General features: G+C 42.9%; 1 protein-coding gene and 1 non-coding gene across 2 annotated transcripts in view; both read left to right on the forward strand.

The window, feature by feature from the left end:
- The window catches only part of CSMD1 (CUB and Sushi multiple domains 1), a 1,672,960-nt gene that overhangs the window by 608,475 nt on the left and 1,036,716 nt on the right, over positions 1-27,769 (forward strand). The window lies entirely within an intron of this gene.
- On the forward strand, positions 8,977-9,061 carry TRNAR-UCG (transfer RNA arginine (anticodon UCG)). The gene has a single exon. It is a non-coding gene; the product is annotated as a tRNA-Arg (tRNA).

Genomic DNA, 27,769 nt, shown 5'->3' on the forward strand with positions numbered 1-27,769 from the left:
AAGGAGGAAGGCGGCTTTGTTCAACGTTAACTACTGAACCTCTTTCGAAGGAGAGGTAACAAGCAGAAATCACAGGGTTAGCGCTGCAAACTGAGAAAATTGCTCATGGAAAGGTTTGTAGGATAGGTAGCGCAGAACCATTTCAGCAATGTGGTTTTTTTGTAAATGAGACAGCAGTTCCTCTGCTTTTCCCCTTGCCTTGTCGGGATTCTTTCTGACTTGACGCAAAGATACCAGGGAGAGATCCCCAAGCTGAGAAAGAGCATACCCACCACGTGAACTACCGGTAACACCGAAAAGGAGGGTGCTTTTCCTCTTTACTCCTCTCCCAAGTTTGGGTGGGTGACGCAGCACCCGTGCTGTCTGGTTCTCCTTCATCGGGGCACATCCTTGTTCTCTGTGGACTCTTCTTATGGAAGGCAGGGAAGGGAGAAGTTGCCATATTCGATATATATTCCAGACAAGACAGATCCTCAGGCAGTCAGGTTATTTTCTAGGGTTCCTTTTTGCTTTCTTCCCCCCAATCTTCAGCATCTGTGTGTTTGCCCACAGAGCCCGTCTGTCCTCCTCTCCACAGGAGTGTTACTGATGTCTCTGTGGTCAGCAGGGGTCTGTTTCCTCAGTCTCCAAGTTGGTTCATTCTAAGGCTCGCTCCCGTGGCCTTTCCATTCCTGCTGTAGTTCCTCAGACACGTCTAGCTGTGCGGTCCCATCTCTGCGTGAACACAGGATAACAAGGGTGACTGTTTGGAAACTGAGAGTCCAAAAACAATGTACTCAAATTTGGCTTCTTCTGTAATTACACCGAGGTAGACTCCTGACCACCTCCATTTTAATGTTTATTTATTTTTTGAAGGAGAGACAGAGCGCGAGCAGGGGTGGGGCAGAGAGAGAGGGAGACACAGAATCCGAAGCAGGCTCCAGGCTCTGAGCTGTCAGCACAGAGCCCGACGCGGGGCTCGAACTCATGAACCGTGAGATCGTGACCTTAGCCGAAGTCGGATGTCCAACCGACTGAGCCACCCAGGCATCCCCCTGACCACTTCCATTTTAATCTGTATATTCTCACACACGTATGAGCTGCCCCCACCCCTCTTCATATGAAGATGCTGTCATTTATGGAGTCTTGGCCAAAAGGAATCACATATTCTTTCACGGGATTCATTCCTGAGTTCTCCCTCACTCCCCCTTTCAGCAGGAGTACATCCTTTGGCAGTGGAGAAAAAAGCTACCATCAAGTGACATAAAGTTTTATAGCTGCATTTTGAAGCAATGTTAAGATCTTTGTATAAATAATGCACACTCGATAAAAGTAAAATTCTCTATTATATTGACTCAGTTATTCTTTGGCAGTTTTGCGAAACAAAAAAATTTTGAACAGTTGAGGACCATAAACTCTGGCTAACTATCCGTGATTTTGATGAACAGTGGCCATATTCTGGTTAAATGTAAAAGTTCAATCAGCTATTAAGGACCTTGGAGAAATCTCTCCAAAAAGAGTCAACAGTTCCTGAAATGTTAACTGCACCCTCGTTGTTTATGTGTTTTGGGCTGTTGCCTTTCATAAGAAACGTTGAATGGTGGGTATCATTCGAGTGTTCTTTGGAAACAGCTTCAGGAAGATGTCATTTCAAGGGAAAAATTCTGAAAACTTTAACTAGGAAATAGCATTTTGAAAATTGTTACTGCTTATATATTCTGGAATATTACAATCAGCATTTTTTCCAGTGTATTTTAATAGTCATTGCAGAGGATCTTTTTGTTTGTTTTTTAACGTTTATTCATTTTTGAGAGACAGAGCATGAGTGGGGAAGGGGCAGAGAGAGGGAGACACAGAATCCAAAACAGGCTCCGAGCTCTGAACTGTCAGCACAGAGCCCGACGTGGGGCTGGAACTCACGGACTGTGAGATCATGACTTGAGCCAAAGTCAGACGCTCAACCGACTGAGCCACCCAGGTGCCCCTTGTTTGTTTTGTTTGTTTGTTTGTTTAACTGAGCCATTTATTTGGATTTGATGCCAAATGAACAGAAACATGTGGCTATGCTGCCCTGAATATGGAAACCAGAAACAGAAAAAGAATGTGTGGGTCAGCGGGATGAAGCGGGCTGTGACATGCCAACCCCTTAAGTGTAGTGTCTCCATGAATGTGAACTTGGAGTTCACTGGGGGGTGCAGCAAGCCAGACCCTCAGAAGGCCTGGAATTTCAGATCAAGGGAGTGCTCTTGACCTGAGTCTGGAAGGTAAGGCGAGCACTTACTCAGTGAACAGTGAGCTGGTGAGGTCAGAGCACGTTGGAATAGGGAAGAGACGTGTGGCTGTGGGAAGCAGTCCACGCAAAGGCCCTGGGGCTTGCGAAGCTTCTTCCCTTCAGAAACAGCAGTTGTAAGATAGAGTAGGGGTGCGGACGGTGTATCGGCATGGATGTGAGAAAACAAAAAAGAAATTTGGTCACGTGAGCACTTTAGAAACGACTGCTTCACAAAACTTGCTAGCTTCTTGATTATCCTGCCATTCTCAGTGGAGGGAAAAGGCCGTAGCATGTTACTATGAATTCAACACACCCACTGTTTTGAAGAGGAGACCTGGTGACCCAGGCATCAGGCCGGGCCCCCCCAAGCTCATCTGACCTACACTTTCCGGGTTTCGCGTCACCATGGCATATGGAAAGAAAGACATTTTTACCGGCGAAAATTAGTGTGTAGAGAAACAGACGTTTCCTCAGCTGCCTGGGCACAAGTGATGTCGTCCTGCATTTTCTGAGGGCGTGTTCTTGTTTCAGTAGCGTCCAGAAGAGGAAAGTGAATGTCATCTCATTTATTTTCCCCAACATAATCAGGACTTGCTTGTCACCACTTCTGTCGTGGGGGTTAAGCTCGCATCGAATGGCCCCACCAGACGTAGCCAATGCGCACCGTTACTCGCCATGTGTGACGGTTAGGGAGTTGAGCTAAATTATTACTGGCGCTTGTGTGAAGAAAGGGCTTGCTGAGGAAGTTAGTGTCAGAGACGAGGACAAGGGTGCCAGCCTGCCTCCGGAGGACAGTGTTTCTGATCAGATGGACCCCAGGGTTTTCCAAACTGCTGTGATATGTCCTTCATCATTGATGAAAGACATTTTGCCCTAAGCCCTTTAAAAAAAATAAAAAATGGATATCGGATGGTTTGGACAGACAGACCAGCATCCAATCAGGAAGTTTCTGCTCCTCCAAGATACATTCGTGTTTTCTTAGTTCCCTGTCTGCCAAGAAAAGAAGTCGATATTTTATTCTGCAGGCACACATTTTGTCTTTTATGGTAAAAAAAAAAAAAAAAAAAAGAAAGAGTTTTGGACAACAACGACAACAACAAAAAATGTGTATATTAAATTAAATATTATTTAATTAATTATTTAATTACTTAATTACTTTAATTATGTAATTATTTAATTATTTAATTAAATAAATATTATTTAATATACACATTAAATGTGTATATTAAAAATTATCCTGGGGGCGCCTGGGTGGCTCAGCTGGTTAAGTGTCTGACTCTTGGTTTCGGCTCAGGTCACTATCTCACAGTTTGGGTGTTCGAGCCCCGTGTCGGGTTCTGTGCTGAGAGCACGGAGCCTGCTTGGGATTCTCTCTCCCTCTCTCTGCCCCTCCCCTGCTCACACACACACTCTCTCTTTCTCCAAATAAATAAGTAAACTTAAAAAAAAAAAAAAATATATATATATATATATATATATATATATATATATATATATATCATCCTGAAAAAGAGCTGTATAGAAGTTTCAGAGGAAATAGATTTATTTCACCTTTCCTAACTACAAGTACTTAAAATTACCCACAAATGGTTCCAGGCTTACATACATTCAGAGAATGTAGGATTTGATTGACTGTCTAATAGAACTTTAAGATTTGCTTGTTATTTTACTATATATTTTCACATTCTATATTTTCCCCCCTCGGGGAAGGCCTTGTGGCATTGGACCCACCATCCCAAAATGGTGGTGTTAAAGAAAATGTAACTCATTATTTGACTTATTAATTTAAATGAAAAAAACATTAAAACGCTGCCCCACGGGGAAAATTCTTGCTATCCTTCTCTGTCTTTTAATGTTATTAGAGCCAAGTTCCCTTCATCTGACTATCTTCAATATTTACTGAGAAGTATAAATCAGCACTTATTTAAGGCCTTAAGAATTTAGATGTTTGAAAGCTGGTGATGTGTCTTTGCCCCGAGGTGTCCTTTCCGAGGCCGAGCGGGTCCACAAGAAGGCATCAGGAGGGTCATAGCATGCGGGTTAGGTCGGCCCTTAGGCCACGGCCTGCCTCGAGGGTAACTTGGCTTTGATGTTATCCCTGGCGCAGATTTGCAGACACATTAACCACTGGCCAACCGTGATTTTACTCTATCAAATTTTAAAATCTGGGTTAAATTCCAGAAGCTCATGTTTATTTTAATTTCCTTATACAAACGAGTTCAGTAAGCACCGCGTTCCCCTACCGCCTCCCCTGCTCCCCTGAGCGTGTGGGCTATTTTGTGAGCTCGTACAACAACACAAAGCCATTTGTTTTCTGCCTCCTTAATACTGAGGTGGAAGGCACCCAGGAAAACCCTGAGCGCCGACATAATTTGTGGAAAAGGCCAGGCGGGTTAACCAGCATCTTGTGGGAGCACAGGCACGGGGACAGGGGACTGAGCCATGTAGATCCGACAGGGCAGGCTGGGGACAATCGTGGCCACCGCCATGGAGTGACCTCTGGGAATCAGAATAAATCCAGATGTTGTAAACACTTTTTACTATTTGCTGACTTTTCACTACTGGTCGTCACTGAACTTCATATTCAATGCAGAGATCATAAATTTCCAGCATCATTAGTGCTGGCGAGCTTCGAAGATTCATGCTTCGCATTTTTGGTGCTCAGGACAGCAGGTTGTCAGCTGACGTCACTTGAGGCACTGGATGGTTTTTTAGGTGCCTCCATTTTTCTAACATGCGCTATCTTTTTTTTTTTAATGCTTTCTGGCTTTATTAAGTCTGGGTCCAAGATGATTTATCATCTGCATCACGGTACATGATTTGGTATTTTCCCTACCGTGAGATGCTGGTGTGGCAGCGTTCTCTTTCTGATTCATTCTTTCAAGATACGAAATACTCTCAGATGAGTCCTTTCTTGAAAGATTTATGTCTAATTGGAATGAAATAAATATTATGTGTAGCTTAAAAAAAAAAAAAAAAAAAAGGCCACTTAGTGAACAGAGTGAATAGCTTACATGCTGATGATTTATTCTGTCTAGCTCTCCCGGGTAGAATGTAGGCTCAGAAGGGTAGCCTGTTATGTTCACTGATGAGTCACAAGGATCTAGAAAAGTGTGTGGCACTTTGGTAAGTGCCATTACATATTTGTTCAATGAGTGGCTCTCAAATAGCATCTTGTTTTATATTAAGAATGTGGATGGGGGTCGCCTGGGTGGCCCGGTCGGTTGGGCATCTGACTTCAGCTCAGGTCATGATCTGAAGGTTCTTGGGTTTAAGCCCCGTGTCGGGTTCTGTGCCGACAGCTCGGAGCCTGGAGCCTGCTTCAGATCCTGTGTCTCCCTCTCTCTCTGCCCCACCCCTGCTCACGCTCTGTCTCTGTCTCTCTCAAAGATAAATAAACATTAAAAAAAAAAAAAAAGAAAAAGAACGTGGTTGGGGCGCCTGAGTGGCACAGTCACTTAAGCGTCCGACTCTTGATTTCAGCTCAGATCATGATCTCACAGTTTGTGAGTTCAAGCCCCACATTGGGCTTTGTGCTGACAGTGCAGAGTCTGCTTGGGATTCTCTTTCTCCCCCTCTCTCTGCCTCTCCCCTGCTCTGGCACATGCATTGCTTTCTCTCAAAATAAATAAACTGTAAAAAAAAAAAAAGAGTGTGGCACAACAGTCTTATTTTTACTTAACGGATACTTGTATAGCCCATGCCTTGTGCCAGCCATTATTTTAAGGACTTTATATACCATAATCCATATGATTATTTAACTTAATATTATTTACATTTTAATCAACATGTATTGGCTCTGTATATCATTTTTAAAATTATCTCTTCATATGTGTGTGGATTACCTATTACCTTATTTCTTTATCTAGTTGAATATTGCCAATAGCTCTTAAAATGGTCAGTTTTCATAACTGATAACATTGTAGCGTTTTGCTCTTTAGTACTATATATGTATAAATGTGCATGTGTATATATACATTTTCATTTCATATGGCTGATAGAATTCCAGTCCACAAAGCATGGACAAATCCCGTATCTATGATGCCTACAGATATCGGCAGTGAATATTTAGATGTTACATCCAAAGATAGCCTTGTTTGTATTGGATGTGACCACATTGATCAAACCTAATGGCAACCTGTGTGATTGTGGCATCATTGATCTCACACAAGAAAGTACACTTCTGTGTACAAGTACTCCGTCTAAATCTGAAAAGCGCTCCTTCTGGAGATTGAAGGTCGGGTCCACGATGCATTACATAACATCTGAAGGGAATATGTTTCAGGAGATGGCTGCTTTCAATAATGTTTATAGCGACGCAAGAGGTGATTTTAAATGACCCTTCCGTTCAGAATGCATTTGCTACTCTTCATTTACTTGTAGTGTATGTGTTTTCATTCTTAGGAAACTTGTAGAATATTTGTTTAGTTCGACTGCTAAAGAAAAAAGAATTACAAATGACAAATGTTCCACTGCTTTCCACCCTGGGGTGTGCTATTTAGAAGTACCCGCATGAGATGCCTTCATCTTGCCAACGGTCGTCCTATGGCAGTGTTTATCACAGTCACTCTGAGGAATTGGAAGTGCATGGACCGGCCCTCAGCCCAGCCACTTGGCAGTTTGCACCCTGCATGCAGGACGGGTCTTCCTGGACCCCTTGGCTGTCCCCGTGCTGTATGTGCTAGATTGTTCTCCTGGCCCGGGTATCTGTCGAGGCGGCCATGCTCCCGGTTCTCCTTATCCAACTGCTTCCCTCCCGCCAGTCTGGGAGCTCCCAGACACTTCAGCAGTGTCCTTACATCCTCTGACTCAGATGATTAATGATGATTAAGGATCTCTATTAGCCATTAATGAGTAATTCATTTATTTAGTAACTTTACCAGTACACCCAGAAGTTTTCAAGTCATGGAAAAACTGACCTCTTAATACACAGTCTGTATTTCTTCCAAAGCAAAGTGCTGTTTAAAATAAATGGAATTAGGGGCACCTGGGTGGCTCAGTCCGCCGAGCATCAAACTTCGGCTCAGGTCACGATCTCGGGGTTCGTGAGTTCAAGCCCCGCATCGGGTTTGCTGCTGTCGGTGCAGAGCCTACTTTGAATCCTCTGTTCCCCTCTCTCTCTCTGCCCCTCCCCTGCTTGTGCACTCCCCCTCTCTCTCTCCCTCCCTCTCTCTCTCTCAAAAATAAATTTGATTAGCAAACTGATAACCAGCATCAAAACAAATCACTATTTTTCAGATACTGAACCCCCAGAGAGGTAGGTGGGTCGTGAGAATAATTATTTGCTAAGGAACAAAGGCTGAGATCATTGGAAATCTAAAAGGACACTCACACTGTTAAGAAACAGCCTGGCGTACTGTTTTCCCCTCTAAGAATCTGTTTGGTAAACAGGTGCTAGTCCCAGGAAGCAGAGTACTTGTTTACCGAGGTCAAGTGTCCAAACGGCCTTACTCCACAGCCTGCCTTCTTTACTACTGGTTGACCTCTCTTCTCTGCTTTGCATTTTTTTTTTTCCATTCGATACCAACCCCTTTGCAAACGCCTGGTTTCTTCTACAGGTGTTTAGGGAGCTATCTATAAATAAGCCTCGCCGATCGGAGGGATGTGATACAGCTGATTTAATCATGTCTGTGCTTTAGCAGGGCCATTTTTCCTTCTACTTTCTGTCCCTTTTAATTTGCGACACTTCCGGGTTGAGTCCCTATGATAAAGGCGCACCTGCCTGGGCAGACAGGGCTCCGCACACGTGTAGAACAGAGTGACTTCACGCTGAAGACCAGCGCCGGGTTCCTGACGGCGCTCGCTCCTGCAGGTGAACTGCAATGGAGGGGTTCTCCGTCGTCTGGGGATGCACTGGGGGTGAGCGCTTGAGCCTGCTGAAGCCCCTCCTGGGTGTTTATGTGCACAGCAAAGCCACAAAGAGGACGCCGTACAATAATGGTTGTGGACGGCATTTTGCACCTCGTAACTATGCCACAGTGGGTATTATGGATCTCAGTTTCGATGTTACTTTCCTTACCCAGTAGAAACTTACCTCTTTCCTCCACACCTTCAACAGGAAATCTATATAGTGTGTCGTTATTGCAAATGTGAAACAAACCGAGAGAGCCGTTTCTGTCTTTTCTTTCTGTCTAGTCCCCTAAGCGATCAATGACGGGTGCCTTTGTGGTGTCTGCCTTTGCCCCACGCCCCCCATTTTTATCTCCTGCCCTGTGCGGTCCCAGGCAAAAGGAATAACGTGAATGGCTGTGATGCCAGGGGTAAATTTTTATCTGAATTTCCTTATGGAGGAGTGGGTGTTTCTGGAATTCCCTCACCCGTAACCCCGGATGCTGCGGTCTTGGTGGGGCTACTGGCAGGGGACTGGCTTTCCTTCGTCAGCCTCCCCACCTGCCACATCTAGGTCAGCTAGGAAGCCTCGCTCCTTGCCTCTGTCTGCTTCTCCTTCTCATTTATCTGGGCAGAAGCCCTCACTGCTTCTCAGATGTCCTTCTCCTTGGTGGGTGTCTTCTAAAGCCTCGGCTGCTGCTTTTGCAAATAATACAAATAATTACAGAAGTAATGAGCAATTCCCCAGTAAACCCAGAGACCCCATGACTGAAGAGTATTTTCACAAAAGAGAATCTGTAAGGTCTAGAAAGGGAGCCTTTTGGCGGGGGGTGATATTCTAGGCAGAATGAGGACACATATTTGCGTGCAAAATATTTATTTAAAATCTCAGGGGCGCCTGGGTGGCTCAGTCGGTTGAGCGTCTGACTTCGGCTCAGGTCGCGATCTCGCGGTCCGTGAGTTCGAGCCCCGCGTCGGGCTCTGGGCTGATGGCTCAGAGCCTGGAGCCTGTTTCCGATTCTGTGTCTCCCTCTCTCTCTGCCCCTCCCCCGTTCATGCTCTGTCTCTCTCTGTCTCAAAAATAAATAAATGTTAAAAAAAATTAAAAAGCTCAAATACTATTCATTAACTCTTTTACTTTATTTGTATAACCTATATTTTACTCTTTTACTACATGTACTACTTACTACTTTACTATGTTTATATAACTGGTTATAGTAAAAAAAAAAATCACACCTTTTCAGTTCATCCTGGCTTTTTTTTCATTTCATCATTTGAGGTTCAAATAACCTTTATCGACCACTTCCCTCCTAAAGAGGCTTATTTATTTAGACATAAAATATCCCAGCCTATCAGTTGTATATGACACCATATTCTCACTTCCAATGAATACACAGGGATATTTAAAATTTCAGTATTTATTTTGGTGGTAGCTAAAATTGCATTAAATTTGTTCTGTCTTACTATTTTGACTACCATTTTATATTACAATCTTAAGGTTATTGCATATAAGCGGACTTTGATGTTTATTATATGAGATACTGTATGTAAGTATTTGATAGCATTAACATTTTTCTCTTCACAAAGTTGATCTGATTTTGGAATGCTTGGAGAATTTAGAATATGTATTAGGTCAATTAATAGGGTTGTAAAGTTTGTAATTATAAAGAGGGATTTTTTATTTATTTTTTTAAAGAGGGATTCTTTTTTTGACTTCAGGAAGGTTATAAGAGAAAAAAATTGGAGTCTTTCTAGAGGCCAACAATAGTGTTATGAAAATTGTGTTTGAGATATATATATATATATATATATATATATATATATATATCCATCCATCCATGTATTCAAGTTAAGTGATTTTATTTTCCAAACTTGTTTTATTCAGGTACTGAATCAGAAAAGTCTTCTTTTTTCCAGTTTATTGATTTATTTTGACACAGAGCAAAAGAGAGAGAGAGAGAGAGAGAGCAGAGGCGGGGCAGAGAGAGAGGGAGAGAGAAAATGCCAAGCGGCCTCCATACTGTCAGTACAGAGCCCGACGTGGGGCTGGATCCTGCAAACCACGGGATCATGACCCGCCTGAGCCAAAATCAAGAGTCACATGTTTAACCAACTGACCCACCCAGGCTTCCCCCCAAAAGCACACTTTTAACTAGTTGTATATGAGAAATTGAATTTCTAAACTATTTTTAAGCAGTTGGGCATGCATACCGTCTAATGCATAAAACTAAATCAAAGTGTGTAAGAATAATTTCATCTTTTTTGGATATAGTCTATTCGTCTAAGTTTGCAAAGGAGACACAGATAGGCACCTACATGCATATTGATAGGATATTCTTTGTGTGCTGTTAAAGGTAGTTCTCAGTGAAATTTTGATGTCTCTTTGTACTTTTATGGATTTAAGGAGAAATCCCAGAGCTCAGGGTACAAAATAGACATACATTCTGTACATTACAATGCATTTAAACACATCCTTTCCAAACAGTGGCCACTCTGGATAAATAGATGGTGATGAAGCTTCTGTTTTCGTTATTATAAGTTCAGGCGAGGGTAAATGTCACCTTAGATCTTCAGGGAAGGACACCTCACAAGATGCCCAAACATTTACTTTGCATACACGTAAATTAACATTTGCTGAGCTTACTGGTGTCACTACTCTCAGATCCATTCATTACGTAGTTAATCGGATAAGTATCCCGATCTGTGTTTTATAGTCTGGTAAGAAAATCGGTGATATACATCCAAAATTCTAGCACACGGTAGGGAATGATGTGTTAGTTCCATAAGAGTGGAATTCTCAGAAATGTTAGATAATTGTATTAGGGCATAGACTCAACTAAGAAGGCAAAAAGTCTCCAAAGTACATGCCACAAGCTAGAAAGAAGCTTGCTTTTCTCTCGTGTAACAACTTAGGGGGCAGAAGGCATTGGGCTTGGGCAGATGGCCTGTTCATGTGTGGTTCAATCAGGTGGCCTTCCTGCATTTCAGTGCTTATCTGCACGGTCACTGATAGCTCGCTGCAACACGGGACAAGAGAAGGACCCTCTTCTCATTGACTCGCGGGCTGCCGACTCACTACTGTGCCCTCCTGTGGGATGAGGGTAAGGGGGCCCTCTGGGGTCTCTTCCATAAGGGCACTGGTCTTAAGATTTATTCATATTTTTGAACGTGAGATAACAGAAAATGAATAGGTACGTGTTGAATTTCTCTATCTTCAGATTATCTTCCCTCATAATGATAGTAACTAATTTCAAGCCCAGTCAATAATTCACTGAGCCCATTAGTAAAAAGTGATTGATGATTTTAATAAAAAATTAGGGCCTGAAATGTACCATTTCACCATCTAATCTAAGCCCCCAGATATTATTTACAAGCCCTCGCACTTCCCTTATGCTGCAGATGACAAGTTATTTGAATTCAACTTGCACTTCTATAAGGTGGTGATGAGCGAAATATTTATCAAGTTGATGGCAAAGATCCTCCTTACCGATTCTGGGCTGTGAGACTGTCTGAATTGTCTTCCTATGGAGACCCTCTCCGTATCTCTACCTCGTTGAAATACGTGATCTATGTAGAGAGAAAGGCTGGATTTGGTGTTTTCTGGCCAGCTCCCTCAGATTTGGAGAAGCCCATTAAACAGCGGTTTGTTTCTCACTGTGCCCCCAATCGTGGTGCCAGATGACCAGTCTTACAGTAAGCACACTCTTCGTTATAATACACTGTGGATCCCTGATAGCTCATAGCACATAGATCTTCAGCAATTACGTTACATACAAAGAACATGCATGTGAACGTAACCGGAAAAGGCCCTGAGCATACCGTGTGCTCAGTAAATGTCAGTGCCACTGCCCAGTCTTGTTCCAAGTGGCAGTCTGCACTATGTCTGACACACCCCTTGCCCAGGTGTCCCCATGCTTACCTGGCTCCCCCACACCTGTGACGTTCTACCCCACTGTAGCCCGCATTCGTGTCTCTTTGACTTGACCACTGGTCATCTTCTCTGTAGATTTTTTTTTTTAATTTTTTTTCAACGTTTTTTATTTATTTTTGGGACAGAGAGAGACAGAGCATGAACGGGGGAGGGGCAGAGAGAGAGGGAGACACAGAATCGGAAACAGGCTCCAGGCTCCGAGCCATCAGCCCAGAGCCCGACGCGGGGCTCGAACTCACGGACCGCGAGATCGTGACCTGGCTGAAGTCGGACGCTTAACCGACTGCGCCACCCAGGCGCCCCTCTGTAGATTATTTTTATAAACTGGTCTTTGCTGCTGCAGAAGAATGCTGTTCCCCGTCTCATCAGACTCTCCTTGATCTGCATGCCGACCCACAACGTCACGTTGCACTTAGTACTTCGGAGAAAACCGAGAGCGCTCGCTTGCAACACCAGACTACTGTTTGTGTCTCTTGTCTCTGGTCCTTCAGAGTTGCATTTTGTGGTAGGTCGCGGACAATGGGGCATCTGCTTTATATTTTTAGAGTGCTTTCGATTCTGCCATGGCATTTTTCAACCTTGCAGCTTCATTTAACTAAATTATGCCATGGGATTTAATCAGCCCTCCAGGAGCATGCCAAAATTTAAAGAAATGACCTCATCGGACTTTACTTGGCCTTATCTTTCTCGACCCTTCAGAACTTAGGCTTTGCCAGACCTTGGAAGGAATGCACAAAGTGTGCCATTGTGCCCACCAGCCTTCCTACTTAGGAAGCCGAAGCTCACAGTGCAGGTTTGCAGCAAACTTCTGGTGCTTTCTTCTCTCCGTGTCTCTTTCCTTTTTTCCCTGGTTCTCCCTTTCACGAATGCTGCCCTAACTCAGGGCAGTTCACTTCAAAACCAAGGAAGAGAAAGAACTTCTAACATCGTACAGGGCTGAGTTTCCAGGTTCCCCGTACTTTTAACTTCAGGCCATGTTACTTCCTCCCTGCTGATCCGTGGCCTCTCTTTTTCCAAACAGGCAAGTCCTAATCACTGATGTGAATGTCGATCAATTCAAGATGTATGTACAAGCAGCTTTGTGTTTATTCTTGGAGTACTAGAAGTTCTATCTGAGTTGTAGGACCTTTCCTAAAAAGTTAATAGGCATTTCAGATAAAGACTCTGAATCCCACTTCTTAGGAAATCAGAATTTCCCACCCGAGGCCAATTTGAGCATTTACTCATTCAATACTGAAATCATTTATTCAATATGTAGTTTATGGAGTCTCCACTGTATGTTAAGTGTTATTTTAGGTACTGTGGACGGAAAGGTGAATCACAGAGCTAGGCCTTCTCTCATTCTGCTAGTTTAGAGTAGCAACAGTACCTGGAAGAAACTAAACCATGAAAGGGTACAGAAGAGTAGAAGGCAAGGATGGAGTTATTGTAGGTAAACTGACCAGAAGAGACTTCTGCAAAATGATGGCAGCTGACCTGAACCACGAACAGTAGGAAAACTCATGTAAAAGTCTAGGTTGAGGGGGCTGATACAAGCAGTTTAATATAGACTGCAAAGTCACAGATTAGGGAAAGGGCTTTGTGTCATCTAGGAGAACCATAGAGAAAGGCCTATGGGACTGACGCGTGATGAATCTTTTAGGGGCTACAGTCAGAGAAGTATTGAGGGGCTAGACTACACTGGGCATTACGGTCCCTGGTAAGGGGTTTGGGATTTATTCCAGTGCTCTAGAATATACTGGAATGTATTCAGTAGGGGAGTGCCACACCTGACTAGTGTCCTAGAAAGTCCCCTTTTCGCCATGCTGAAAATGGACGGTAAAGTACACAGGCATAGGCACAATTAGAATATCAAAGAGGACTAGAAAAAGTAAGGTGCAGCGGATTTAAGGTTAGAGCCATAGAGGTGGAGAGAAGGGGTGGCACTTTGACAATGAGCGGCATCTACAAGACTGAAATCAAAGGGGACCCTCTGAAGGCGCTGGACTCTGGCTGAGAAGTTGCTTGTGTTTTCTGCTCGCTGGGGTCTGGGCTAACAGTTCTTAATTTTTTTTTTTAATGTTTACTTATTTTTGAGAGAGAGAGAGTGTGAGCAGGGGAGGGGCAGAGAGAGGGAGACAGAGAATCCGAAGCAGGTTCCAGGCTCTGAGCTGTCAGCACAGAGCCCGACCCCGGGCTCGAACTCACAAATTGTGAGATCACGACCTGAGAACTGTGAGATCATGCCCTGAGCCGAAGTTGGACGCTTAACCAATTGAGCCACTCAGGCACTCCTACGGTTGTTAAGCCAGCACGCGCATACACTGGAAATGAGAATTGAGTAAGTGGATGGCGAGTGTGGGGACAAGGTCCTCCCTGCTGGAGTGGGAGTTTACAGATCAGCAAGGGAGGAGGCTGGGATGAAATAAAGACCACAGGTCAGCAGGCCACCTGCACATCAGATGTAAACTGAGAGGCGATTATGAGGGATGCAGGCTTCCCTGATGTCATCAGGGGGGTAGAACCCACGTCTACAGTGCAGCTGTTTCCATATTGAAAGCACTCATTAAGGTGGACCCCAGTTTCCTGTGGGTGACAACTCCACAGAGCTGAGTCAAACCAGTCAGGATGGTTTCAGGGATGAGAAAGGGGCGTGAGGTCTGAATCAGACAAGGGGGACTTAGAAAGGAGCCTCCATCTTGGATTTTGCCCTTCTACTTCCTCATCTTGATTACCTGCCCCTCGGTCGTCCAGGAATTCGGGGAAACAGCCCCTTGTGTACCGTGTATACCATTTAATTACTGCTAGCTCACGTCCTTCTCAGCCCAAGAATTACATTTAAATAATTACACTTACACATGATATATACAAAATGATTTAAAAACCATATACAATTAACCTTTACATTATATATTAATTTTATCCTTACAGTGTTTTTTTTTTTTTTGTGATGACAGAATTGCAGTAAAACTTGGGTTTCTGAGCATAATTCATTCCAGAAACACACTGGTCACCCAAAGCATTCGTAGAGCCGAGGGAATTTCAAGAACACATTGGCTTACTTGTGATCACGTGACATTCGGTGTTGCCTGCTACCCGTACTGCAAGACATCGCTCGTTTATCAAGTTAAAATGTATTAGAAATGTTTGCTGGGCATATGGAACACTCGCAGAACAAGTTACTCAGAATCCAAGGCTTTGCTGTATTTAGAATCAACAATAGGTGTTCAGAAGTTGGAAGAAGTTGAAGTCTGATATATATCAGACTTCATATATATCAGACTTTGCATATAAATAATATCTATTGTATATATATATATATATATATAAAATCTGTTATTTGGATATAGTATGTGACAGACAAATATGATTTACCTGTTGCAAAAGATGCTTTTTAATAAAACTTGAGCTATTAATATGAATTCAATCATGAAAAAAGCTTTTAGGTTCAAATTAATATGAAAATCATAAATTAGTAATATACCAATGCCTGCTAAGCTGAAACTGTTTATATCCATAACTTTAATTTAAGACTATTTTTAGAAGGTAACTGCCAGCACATAAAAGAAAAATTAAATCGGGTTAGACTGAGTGACAGCCAAGAATTCATCAATTAGAAATAACATATGATGCCACATGACTTTATAAATTGTTAAGCCCCTTTTATTATTTTCCATACAAATACGTGTTAAAATTGGAAGTGATTTTAAAGTTTAATCTTCACAAAACCCAAATTCTCTACCCGAATAAAATTGTAGAACCCTTGTTTTAAATTAGGTTCATTTTCTTAAATAGGAATTTAGTATACTTGATTTGAATTACTCCAATGTATATATTTGGTATGCAATTTATAAGAAGTGTGTGTGTTTATATGACATAAGTATAGCCATAAAGGTGTTCATTTAAGAAAATAAAAAGGCTAAAAGTAATGTCCAGAGCCAGAAAGGGAAAGTGGCTGATGAAGTAAGCTATCTCTTGTAATGTCTGAAAATCACCTCCGTGTACGTCGTCTAGTCCTTGTATTTTATAGGTCACGTGTGTTCTCATGTTTTATTTTATTTATTTATTTTTTTTTTCAACGTTTATTTATTTTTGGGACAGAGAGAGACAGAGCATGAACGGGGGAGGGGCAGAGAGAGAGGGAGACACAGAGTCGGAAACAGGCTCCAGGCTCTGAGCCATCAGCCCAGAGCCCGACGCGGGGCTCGAACTCACGGACCGCGAGATCGTGACCTGGCTGAAGTCGGACGCTTAACCGACTGCGCCACCCAGGCGCCCCTCTCATGTTTTATTTTAGTCTTTGGATCTTATGGCTATTGCTTTGAGTGGTGGTTTATCTCCTTAATGTTATTTCTGCTCTCATCTTCTTCCTACAGGCAGCTTGCCTTTTTTCGAAGTCACCGCTAAGAGCACGCATATTACTGAGTTTGCTTCGGAAAAGTTGTCTCCTCTACCTTTGACCCCTTACTGGCACTGCTTCCTGTGGTCGCTTGCTCTCCTTCAGGCTTAGCTGGCTCGTCACCTGTTCCGCTCAGGGCTTCCACTGGGCGTCAGGAGCTTTGTCAGATTCCTCCTAGCCAGTTCCCTCCCACCTGCTGTCACCACTTTCCATTGATGAGCACTAACTCAGCACTGGCCTAAATTATAGTGTCCTTGAAACATTTCATCCGCTCATATCACACACACATGATAGTCTTCTCATCTGCCTCCCTCTGCAAGGATAACCTTCCTTTCGTAATGTCGGGAAAAAGTAAGAGACCGCCTCCCTCTGTGTTTTGGGGGTGGTGGGTGCCACAGCTGGTTGGCCACCGTCTCTGCTCCTCTGAGCTGGGCCCCAGTGCTCTTGTGTCATTCCACGTCCACGCCCAGGGTGGCAGTAATGAAGGGCATCACGCAGAAGAAGGACACGCTACCTTTCTTCCCATCGCCTTCTTTGTTGTCTGTAAACTATCCCTTGAGAGATTTTCCTCACAGCTTTTCTTATAAACCCGAAGGTAGTTTAGATATAGCATAGGAAATTAAAAAACAAAAAACAAAAAACACCTTAATGAACTTGATGTTAAAGATGGGTAGTTTCAGATCCCATGGTGAAATTTTTAAGAATAGAATTAAACTTTCATGGCGGGGGAGGTCTGGTAGCTGGAATCTCTTGTCTGAGACCCGCTCCAGAAATTGGTCCCTGCCTAAGTTCCCACCTTGTGTCGGGTGACACCTGTCCAGGGAACAGCCACATCTGACACGGGGCTGTGCTGCCGAAAAGGCCGTAATTTGAGGCAGCGCTGAGAGACCAGCTCAGCCCTAGAGCCTCCCGTGGGACCGGCTGAGGCCTCTGTCAAGACCGCACGACATACACTTAATGTCTCTCTCTGCCCAGTCCGGCGTCCTGCCCTCCCCCACAGGTGCGCACCCTGCAGGCCCCACCAGGTCACCTGCTGTGCTCCAAGCTCTATGTCAGCAGCCTCTCCCAGGGAACCAGGCCATAGTTCTGCTCACTTACCTGGAGAAATACATGAGACCTAGATGGAGTCATGTTTCCAGGGACTCGGCTCATCAGTGGTAGGATCACAGGGAAAAAGGAAGCTGGCTGATCCCGGCCACTCTCTTGCCCCCTCTGGAGGGGGTCACTGGCCGCACAGATGAGCCTCTATAATTCTATCAAGTCGAGTCTCTTTTGTGGTCAAGAACCCTAGACCTAGAGTTTGGAATAGAAGAAAGTTGGGTGGGTTTTTCTGTGGCTTGTCTTAAGACCATACCCTACTAAGGAAACGATAAATAAGAAACACATTCTGTTTAATCTTTACGTTTTGCATTAATGTTCGAAGACGCTTTCTCAGATTTTCCCCTTGGTATTCACATTTTTCTTTTTTTAAAATTTTTTTTTCAACGTTTATTTATTTTTGGGACAGAGAGAGACAGAGCATGAACGGGGGAGGGGCAGAGAGAGAAGGAGACACAGAATCGGAAACAGGCTCCAGGCTCCGAGCCATCAGCCCAGAGCCTGACGCAGGGCTCGAACTCACGGACCGCGAGATCGTGACCTGGCTGAAGTCAGACGCTTAACCGACTGCGCCACCCAGGCGCCCCGGTATTCACATTTTTCAATTTGCGGGAAGAAGTGTTGAGAAAGACATCAGAACTTAGATGCCTTTGAAATACTGGCAGCTGTGCAAAATCCTCAACTTTTACAATGGGAGAGTCACCTGCCTATCCTCGTGTGTGTCACTATTAAGATGAACACGGAAATAGGATATTGCAAAGGGAGACACAACGGGCAAGACAGAACAAGGACCCAGTTTCTGGATCTCCAGCTTGTTAAATCAAGAGTTAGATACTTAACCGACTGAGCCACCCAGGTGCCCCTGGTCACACCTTGTTTACAGATAAGGTTGGGTTTAGCGATGCCTCTCTGGGAGAGTTGTGAGGATTAGCGGCAGCATATGAGGCATCTGAGTGCTGACACGATGCCTAGCAGTGGTCACCATTATTATTTTTCATAATTAAATCTGTAATTGGAAATCCTGAAATAAATGTGCACCATCACCTACAGCCCGCCACTGGTAAGCCGGTGAAATGCGTCCAGGCTTCCATAACTCCCGTGTGACCAGCCTGCGTTAGTTCCGCCTTTTCTTGATGTCCACCCAGCGGCCCCTGTAGACCATCCGCACGAGCGAGTGCTTTCCAGAACCTCTGCCGCCAAAGCGTTTCCTGTCTCCACGCTTCGTGTTTGGCCTGTTTGCAGCTCCTTTCCAGAAGTCTACTGGAGATGGAGGCAGACACAGAGAGGGACACGGACAGGGAGATAGATGCTTTTCCTCCTTTACGATGCTTCTTTGGTTCAGACATTCACAGATCTTGCTTCCTCTCTCGGAATTTGGTATGAGCTTCCTCGCGGGTTCTGAAGCCACTTGAGTCCTCATGTGCTACCTCCCAGACTGCGAGCCACCTCTCAGTGGGGTTTGTGGCCTGAGCACATTTGGGGCCTCATCGCTAATAACAACAACTTGGGACGCAGTGAGGACTGCTTGGAGGAGGGGGCATGGAATATATCGACATTGGTAACAACACTATTGAGGGATAATGCCTACTTTTGTCTTCAGTGTTTATTTCTTTGGGTTCATTGGTTTTTTTCCTTTTCAGGCTACTCATGCTGGAGACCTAAAGAGATTTGTTCTCGATCTTTCTTCTTTTAGGTTATAAATGTTGTATGCTGTAAATTTCCATCTGAGCATAGTTTTTGATGCACCCTAAACACCATGCTTTTTTACCATGTCAGTCTAGCTCAAATATTTTCAAATATCCCTTATTTTATTATAAGGTGATGGATAGGGCTGTTCAAGCCTGCTATCTCTTGATTTTCTGTAGACTGGTTCTTTCAGTTGCAAGACTAGTGTGGAAATCTCCAACTGTAATTGGGGGGTTATCCATTTGTTTTCTTGTAGTTCTTTTTTTAATGTGTATTAGTTTTTGAGAAAGAGAGAGGGAGTGTGAGCAGGTAGGTGAAGAGAGAGAGAGGGAGACAGAGGATCTGAAGCAGGCTCTGTGCTGACAGCAGACAATGCGGGGCTCGAACTCAGGAACCGCAAGATCATGACCTGAGCCAAAGATGGGTTCGAAACCAGCTGAGCCACCCACGCGCCCCTCTTGCAGTTCTATCAGTATTTACACCATGTGTTTTGAAGCTTTCTTATTAAGCTCACACATTCTTAGGATTATTATGTTCACACTTCTGTCATTATGAAATAAGCTTCTTCGTCCCTTCTTTGCATTAAAACTGTTGTGTGTACTATTAACATAGCAACTTGAGCATTTTTAAAAAATTTTTTTCTCAATGTTTATTTTTGAGAGGGAGAGAGAGAAAGAAAAAGAGGGACAGAGTAAGAGGAGGGGAGGGGCAGAGAGAGAGGGAGACACAGAATCCGAAGCAGGCTCCAGGCTCCCAGCTGTCAGCACAGAGCCCGATGCGGGGCTCGAACTGACGAACCGTGAGATCGTGACCTGAGCCGAAATCAGGTGCTTAACTGACTGAGCTACCCAGGCACCCCAGCAACTTGAGTATGTTTTTAATTAACGTTACTGTTCTTTCGGTCATGTTCCCCAACACTTTGCTTCGATCTGCTTGTGTATTTGTATTCCGAGTGTGTGTCTTGAAGTCAGGGTGCCTTTGGTTTTATTCTTTAATCCAATGTCACCATCTCTACCTGCCTTGCCTATGTCTAGTTAACATGTCCAATCTTTACTTACTTGCGCACATGGGATACAGTTAATATACCAGTTTTAATATCACCTACTAATGGAACCCTCTGTGTCGTTTCTGGCTAATTTTTGTTTCCTCATTATGAATTGTATTTCCTTGCTTTCTTGCAAGCTTGGTAATTCTTGGTTGGACAACAGACCTGGTGAATCTTATTTTGGTGGCTGTGGCCTATTTTTGTATTCTCAAAAACATTCTTGAGCTTACTTCTTGAATGCAGCTGCGTTTCTTGTAACTGGTCCTTACGGAGATTGCTTTTGAAGGCTGGATGAAGGCTGAGGCAAGTCGAGAGTCTGGGGTGACAATTTTATTTTTTTTTTTATTTTTTTTTTTTTAATTTTTTTTTTCAACGTTTATTTATTTTTGGGACAGAGAGACAGAGCATGAATGGGGGAGGGGCAGAGAGAGAGGGAGACACAGAACCGGAAACAGGCTCCAGGCTCTGAGCCATCAGCCCAGAGCCCGACGCGGGGCTCGAACTCACGGACCGCGAGATCGTGACCTGGCTGAAGTCGGACGCTTAACCGACTGCGCCACCCAGGTGCCCCTGGGGTGACAATTTTAAGTAGATGGTCACTCACCTAAGGTCTCTGCAGATTGGGTCCTGCAGGAGCAGTGACCGCGACAGGCAGTGCTGGATGCCTCACTAGCCTCTCCCTCCTCTGAGCTTGTGCTCATAAGATTTCTAATAAGGGTCATGCAGCACTTTCCTCCACAATGATCTTTTTCTCCACTACTGACCTTCTAGCCTTCTCAGGACTCTGTTTTCTGCCCACTGAGCGATGAAGTTTCTGCTCTGACCCTGGAAGAGGCAGTCTTCTAAGCCCTGGGAGAATTATGAGCACTCTTGTCTATGATTTTTCAGTAACACTTTCACTAGCCTTGGGTAGTGTCCCTGACATAAACAGGTCAGTACTCACCTCGGACGGACGCAACAGGGCCCTCTGTGGGTCTGTGGGGTCCTCCCTCTGTGTCGTGACTTTTAGTTTCCTTGACTCCCCCTCCCCCACCTCTGTCCTCATTCATGGAGACTGCTGGCCCAACCTGGGTCCTCCTGCCCCGTGCCTTGGGCCCACAACTCTCTCTAGACGGTAAGTCTGGAGAAATTGTAGACACTCTGTCATTTATTTCCCGTCTCTCAGGGATCATGTCCCAGCACAGCATGATGTCCAATGCTTTGAGAGCCCTTTTATTTTTTCATAGATATTGACTTTTTTTTTTTTTAATTTAACTGGATTAAGACAGGAAGGGAAATCCAACCCTTGATACACCACCCTGGCCAAGTGAGGAAATGCTCTAGTGAGTTTTCAATCCTTATTTACTTGAATTACCAAATGAGCCATGACCAAGAACAAATTTGGAGCTGTTTACTAGAATCGATCTAATTCAATGTGTTCACCACACCTCATGGTATTTAATGTGACATTTAACCTCTGGAAAGGACGGCGTCATCCTCATTGCGTGAATATCATGTGTTAGAGCACCATCAGAGTGGTATTTGACACAGGGATGAGTTCTTTCTGAGCAGTTTTTGAGTGGTTTCTAGTTTCCTTGCTCTTGAAGCCAACATCTAAGAGGACTTGTGGTCGTATTTGTTTACATTTCCTTTGCAGATGTTAGAACTACCTTCACCTTAGCTTTACATAAATATTCAGACACTTGCAACTGTTTGAACATCCATTTATTGATTATAAACTTCACTTTTGGGAAGAAGAAAGAAAAATGGCCATAAAAATAATTTACAAGTTGGGGCATCTAGGTAGCTCAGTGGGTCAAGCACCAACTCTTGATTTTGGGTCAGGTCACAATCTTACAGTTGGTGGGATCGAGTCCCACACTGCACCCTGCCCTGGCAGTGTAGAGCCTACTTGGGATTCTCTCTCCCTCCCTCTCTCTCTCTCTCTCTCTCTCTCTCTCTCTGCCCCCCCCACCTTTCAAAAATGAATAAATATTAATTTTTTTAAAAAATGATTTACAAGTTAATGACCATGTCCCTAATGTACCATGTGGCTTGAGTATATGCACAGTTACCTGATAATGTATGCATCATTTCCTCTTTGAAAATTCCAGGACAACTGAAAAGTACATCTTGTGTTGTTCCTTATTGCTATGCTCTTTTCGTATGTCAATCACTTACAATGACTTTTCAACCTTCGATATTACCAGGCATCCATTTTTCCATGACTGTTTCTAAGCTTGACTACTGGGCTCTCTGCGTGGTCTGACTCTTAACTTTGGGTCATTTTTCTTTTGAGTTGAACGACTGTTTGCCTGACTCCCTAATTTCGGGCATTAGTCTACAGGATTTAACTCTGAACTCCCAGCCTCTTTTCCTTCAGCTCCTTCCACTGCTGTTCTTCCAGTCAGAAGAAACTTAGCAGTATTTGTAGTCCTTTTCTTGTGGACTCTAGGGTATGCAAATAGACACACTGCACAGATTTAAAACAAAAAGTGCTGGGGCATCCAACTTCAGCTCAAGTCATGATCTCACGGTTTGTGAGTTCAGGCCCCCCGTCGGGCTCTGTGCTGACAGCTCGGAGTCTGGAGCCTGCTTCGGATTCTGTCTCTCCCTCTTTCTGCCCCTTCCCTCTTCACACTCTGTCTCCCTTTCTCCCTCAAAAAATAAGTAAACATTTAAAAACTTGAAAAAGATTAAAACAAAAAGCATAATATGCTCAGAACTAAATTTATTACGTTGCATCATCGGCCGTCATGTTCATATTTATGCATTCTCTTTTGCTGAGTCACCATCTATAAGTTCTTCCTAAGGTTGCTGCTTCCTCCTCAATAGGTAACTCTTGATCTGTCGGGGGTTTTTGTGTCATCGTTTTGTAGTAACTTCTACCTGAATCAATGCCTGTGTTGTCTAGGATGGCAAAGGCCCGGCTATTCCGGCTCCAGATTAGTGCAGTTTAGACAACATCTGCCTTTGACTTAAAAATAGAAGGCTATGAAAGGATCCATTGCAGAGAGTTAAGTGATATAATAACCTATGTTGTTATATCAAACATAGCTCCATTGAGAACACTAGGGATGTAAAGACATTTTATCTTCATTATTTCTTTTGATGTTGACCTGCTCATAAGAAAGTTTATTGTAGTCGGAAGGGTAGAAATTCTGGATCCACCATGTGCAAATCCTACCACCAGTATTTACCGGCTGTGTGGCCATGAAGAAATTACTTAACTTCTCTTTGCCACAGTTTCCTCCTCTATAAAAACAGAATAATAATAGTATTTATTTCATACATACTGTGTGTGTGTGTGTCTGTGTGTGTGTGTTTACCTCTTAAAACAGTGTCTAGTTCATAGTGTGTGCTATATGAGTATTACTACTATAATAAAACATGAATAATAGGTAGAATTAATATGGCTTCAAATAGAACTTGGATGTCTTTCTCCTTGGCTCTCCATTTTAATAACCATGTTCCCATTTTAGAGATGATATTGACACCCCACACACAGACTTTTTTCTAGCTTTATTGTTTCTGAAGCTGGTATATATTAGAACCACTGTATATTTTAAAACTTCCATTATTTCCCTAAAAGTTTCCACGGTGCTTTAGAATTGGGAAAATAAGAATTGTAAATGTATTATCGATCATTCATTCTGTCCCAATTGTGCTGGTAGCTGTTCAATCTGCATTGTTTCATTTATGTTTCACACATACCCATCAGTCGCTTTGATTTTCATCCCTCCTGCCCCCGTCAAGACATGGAAACTGAGATTTGGGTAATTTGTCCAAAACTGAACAGTCTGTTTCTGAAGGAGAAGCACAAGTCTGTCTGATAGCCCATCCCTTTCCCATAACCCGCGCGATAGACTTTCCTTGCTACAGACATATTTGACTACTTTCCTTGTTTAGAGATGAACTTTCCACTCTAATTTGGCCAAACCTTACCACTTTTAAATATACCTAACTCTCACACCCTTTTTTAATTCTCCTGTTATAGCTTCTGTCACTTTTCAAAGTAATGGTGTTCATGCAGTATCTCACCTCCACCATGAAGACCGTGACTTTAGAAGCAGAAAGCATTCGTCGCTGCCTACCGGGAAATCCTCATGATCTTTGAGACATGTAACTCCGGTCTCTCCATCTTCTTGTTTCAGAAACTGCCCATGATTTTGAGAGTCTGTACCAAGAATAGATGTCAGGTTTCAAGACTTGGAAATCTGATTTTTAAAGGGTTTCTGAAAATTATATAACCGTATTTTTCTAACCCTTCCCAAAGTTTGTGGTTGGGGTTGGGGGGAGGGGGGACGTTGCAGAGCACACAGTCCGCAGACAAGCGCATCTCTTATCATTAGTTTACATTTCAAGTGTTGTGTGTCAGGTGGGTATTTGAAGTTTTATTTCCTTGAGCTGCAGTGAGAGTCCAGGAAAGGCAAAGTGTAAACAAAGAGCCTGACATTTACCCTCTGGGACCTGGTTTCCAAATGATCGCGCCCAGTGAAATTTCATTGGTGGTGCACAGGCTGTGAAAAATGCTGCCTCTCTTCTGATGAATTTCAGACTTTTGTTCACTAGTCTTTTGTCCATCCATAATGAATATTAATGCTGTACTTTATTTTGGCATCATGTTTTCGCTTTTCTTCTGGAAGAGGATTTGATATGACATCCATTTCATCATTTAAACAGTTGGGTTAAAGGTTGACGTGATAGCCTAATGAGGTCACTGAGTTGTGACCATATGCACTTGCCAAATCAAGAGAGTTATGGAGGGAATTTCCATGAGGGTAATTAGAATGACAACCCGTGTTTCAAGCCCTGGGTATACAAACTTGGCTTCATGAGATCTGGTGGAATGAGGTCTGCCATGGGAAGAAGGAACTGTGCCCTGAGCGCCTTTCAAGAAAACGCTTTCCCATTACCAAATGTATGCACTGGGTGCTGAATTCCCATTACCCAAATAAGAATTTCTTTCTTAAAGCATCCATGGGAAAGAGTGCAGATGACTTCAAGGGAGGATTTAAGGGAATTAAAATTAGAGTTCAAGTCAATTCAATAAGTATTTACTAAATACTTAATGTGTACTCATTACCATGGGAGACACAAAGGGACATTCATGATCTTCAGGGAAACTGGGTAAAAAATTAGTTAAAATGAAATTGGCAGAAATGCCTTTCGGGTTGAGTTTATTTTACATTAGTTTTTCCCAGCCCCTGGATCTTTGGCAAGTTTTACATGTCTTTGTCTTAAATCTTTGCATAGAGCTATAATTATTTTCATCCATTTTTTTCACAATTGAGGGTTTTTGATAATGGCTTAATGAACTTGAAAATGTTTTTATAATATGTGCATTTTTGCTGTGTTCTTTGAAACTGGAAGTTAACATTTGAATTCATCTTCAACTTTTTCTATTTGCGTGTTGCAATTGTTCACATTAAAACTTTAATATTTTTCCCTAAAATCATAAATTATTCCCCAAATTCCTCAAATCATAAACTTATAATTTTGTCCCACCAACCAGTGACTTTAAACCTTAAAAGTTAGTTTTTAATCACTTTTTCCCATTTGCTAAGTTATTTTGCCTTGTAAAATGTTAATTCATTTTAAGCCTCTGCATCCTGTTTACATTTTTAGCTAAATCGGGAGAAAAGTGGCTTAAAGTGACAATTTGTTGCTGATTCATTGTTTCTGAAATGTCACCTCATTCAGTTGGTTCTTGAAAACTCGTTTGCTTTTTTTCTGTTTCCGTCAGGCTACAAACTGTGACTCTTAGTTGTACATAGATCTAGAAGAATACATGAGGTACGCTACATTCATATTCATATTTAGCACTTGATTGAGCAAATATAGATTTAGCAAGTTCCTGCTGAGAGCTGGACATTATTCTAGACACCATATAGACACAGATGTAAGGGCAATTCCAGGTCTAAACGGGAGGTGGTCGGTTGCAATGTAATCCAATGGTAGAGTCACACAGAGCGGGTATTTTGAGACCTGCATTGACTCGTTCAATCCTCACACTGTGCCCCGTGAAATAAATACTGATGAAGGCACGTTTTTGGTAGATTAACAGAGCTAATAAGAGAGCAAAAGAAGAGTCTTAAATCCCATTCTCTTTCCGTTCCATTTTGGTGTTGGTTGAAAACAAGGCTGTGCAAATAATACGTGTTGGGTGAACGTTTTCTGAATTTGAATGCAATTGTCAAGATGTTAAAATAAAGACAAATCTGTAGACAGGAACAAAAAAGGAGATGTCTAAGGTGCCCGGGAACAGTTGACAGAAGGGGAGGCAGAGATGCCCATCTCTGCACAGGGCTTTGATGGGCATGAGCGGCACCATAGTCACTGCTCTCCCTGGAAGCCTGACCCCCGCACCTGAGGAAGATCCCTTACGTCTTCCGTGCTATTTGAGATGTGATGTGCATTCTGGGCACGATACATCGTCCACCTACTGCGATTTTTTTCCTTTGGCAGTCAATACTTTTTAACATCTGCATTGTATCCTATTAAATATAGCTCTCTTAGCTTGATGATCTAAAATGGCCAAAATTATTTCCTTCCTGAATTTCATCATTTGTCTGTTTCCAACTGTTCCATTAGACTCTGTTAAAAGTTTTAAGGCATGGATGTTTTCTTTTCAGAAGTCTGCTTGGGGAGATCCTTATTTTCAGGAATGATTTTTCTTTTTGTTTCTCTAAGCATTTCAAAGTCCATGCAATTATACACTTCCCAGCAATATCAGTGCACAGTCAAGTTTTACATAAGGCATTTCACATTTCTTTAAATGTAGTAAATGGGTATTACACAGATAATACAGAATGATGTTTGTTCATGCAGCAGCCACATCGTGTGATCTCTTTCCTATTGTACTTTGGTTACTGTGGTCTTTCTGTACAAAAGTCAATTATGTTATCTGTGCAAAAGCTAATCGTTAAAAATGATTTCTTGCTGTTTTTAATAGACAAATGGATGGAAAAGTTGTACAGGCCACATTCAACTTTCAGAATGGCTCATTTGTCTTTTCCAGTTCTGAAAGCAGTCACGTGTAAAAGCTGATGTTAAAATTTTTTGACAGATTTACACTGATAATTCTTGCCTTCGGGGAGACCATTTTCTGGACACAATCTAAAGTGAATATGTATCTTCTAATAAGTCTTAGCACTTAATGAACATAATAAAGGCCCTTGAAAAAATGGCAAGGAAGGATTTGTTAATTCTGAATATTCTTGGACAAGGAAGGAAAACACCGAAAGCATTCATATGTACATAGTTCCCCCACCCCTACCTCTCTCTCTCCATTGATGGTAGAAATTCAGCCCTGCCTTGCCTGTCTCTGGCTGTCAGATCCCTAGCTTCTGTCGGAGGGCATGCATCCTGAGTTATGAACTGAAATCATTTCTACCTTAGAAAAGCCAGAGACAGTTAAATGCCAAACAGTCTTTTTAAAGAACATTTTAAAAATACCCCTTGACTTAGCGATAGTGAATGTGGAATTAAATACAGACTTTCTTTTTTATAAAAGACAACAAAGAATATTGTGGATCATAGTGAACTATTTTCTATTGTGTTAAAGAGGTT

The sequence above is a fragment of the Lynx rufus genome, unplaced genomic scaffold, assembly GCF_022079265.1.
Source record: "Lynx rufus isolate CCGP_SWC_20201006 ecotype Redwood Valley unplaced genomic scaffold, mLynRuf1.p SCAF_3, whole genome shotgun sequence".
Taxonomy (NCBI): Eukaryota; Metazoa; Chordata; class Mammalia; order Carnivora; family Felidae; genus Lynx; species Lynx rufus.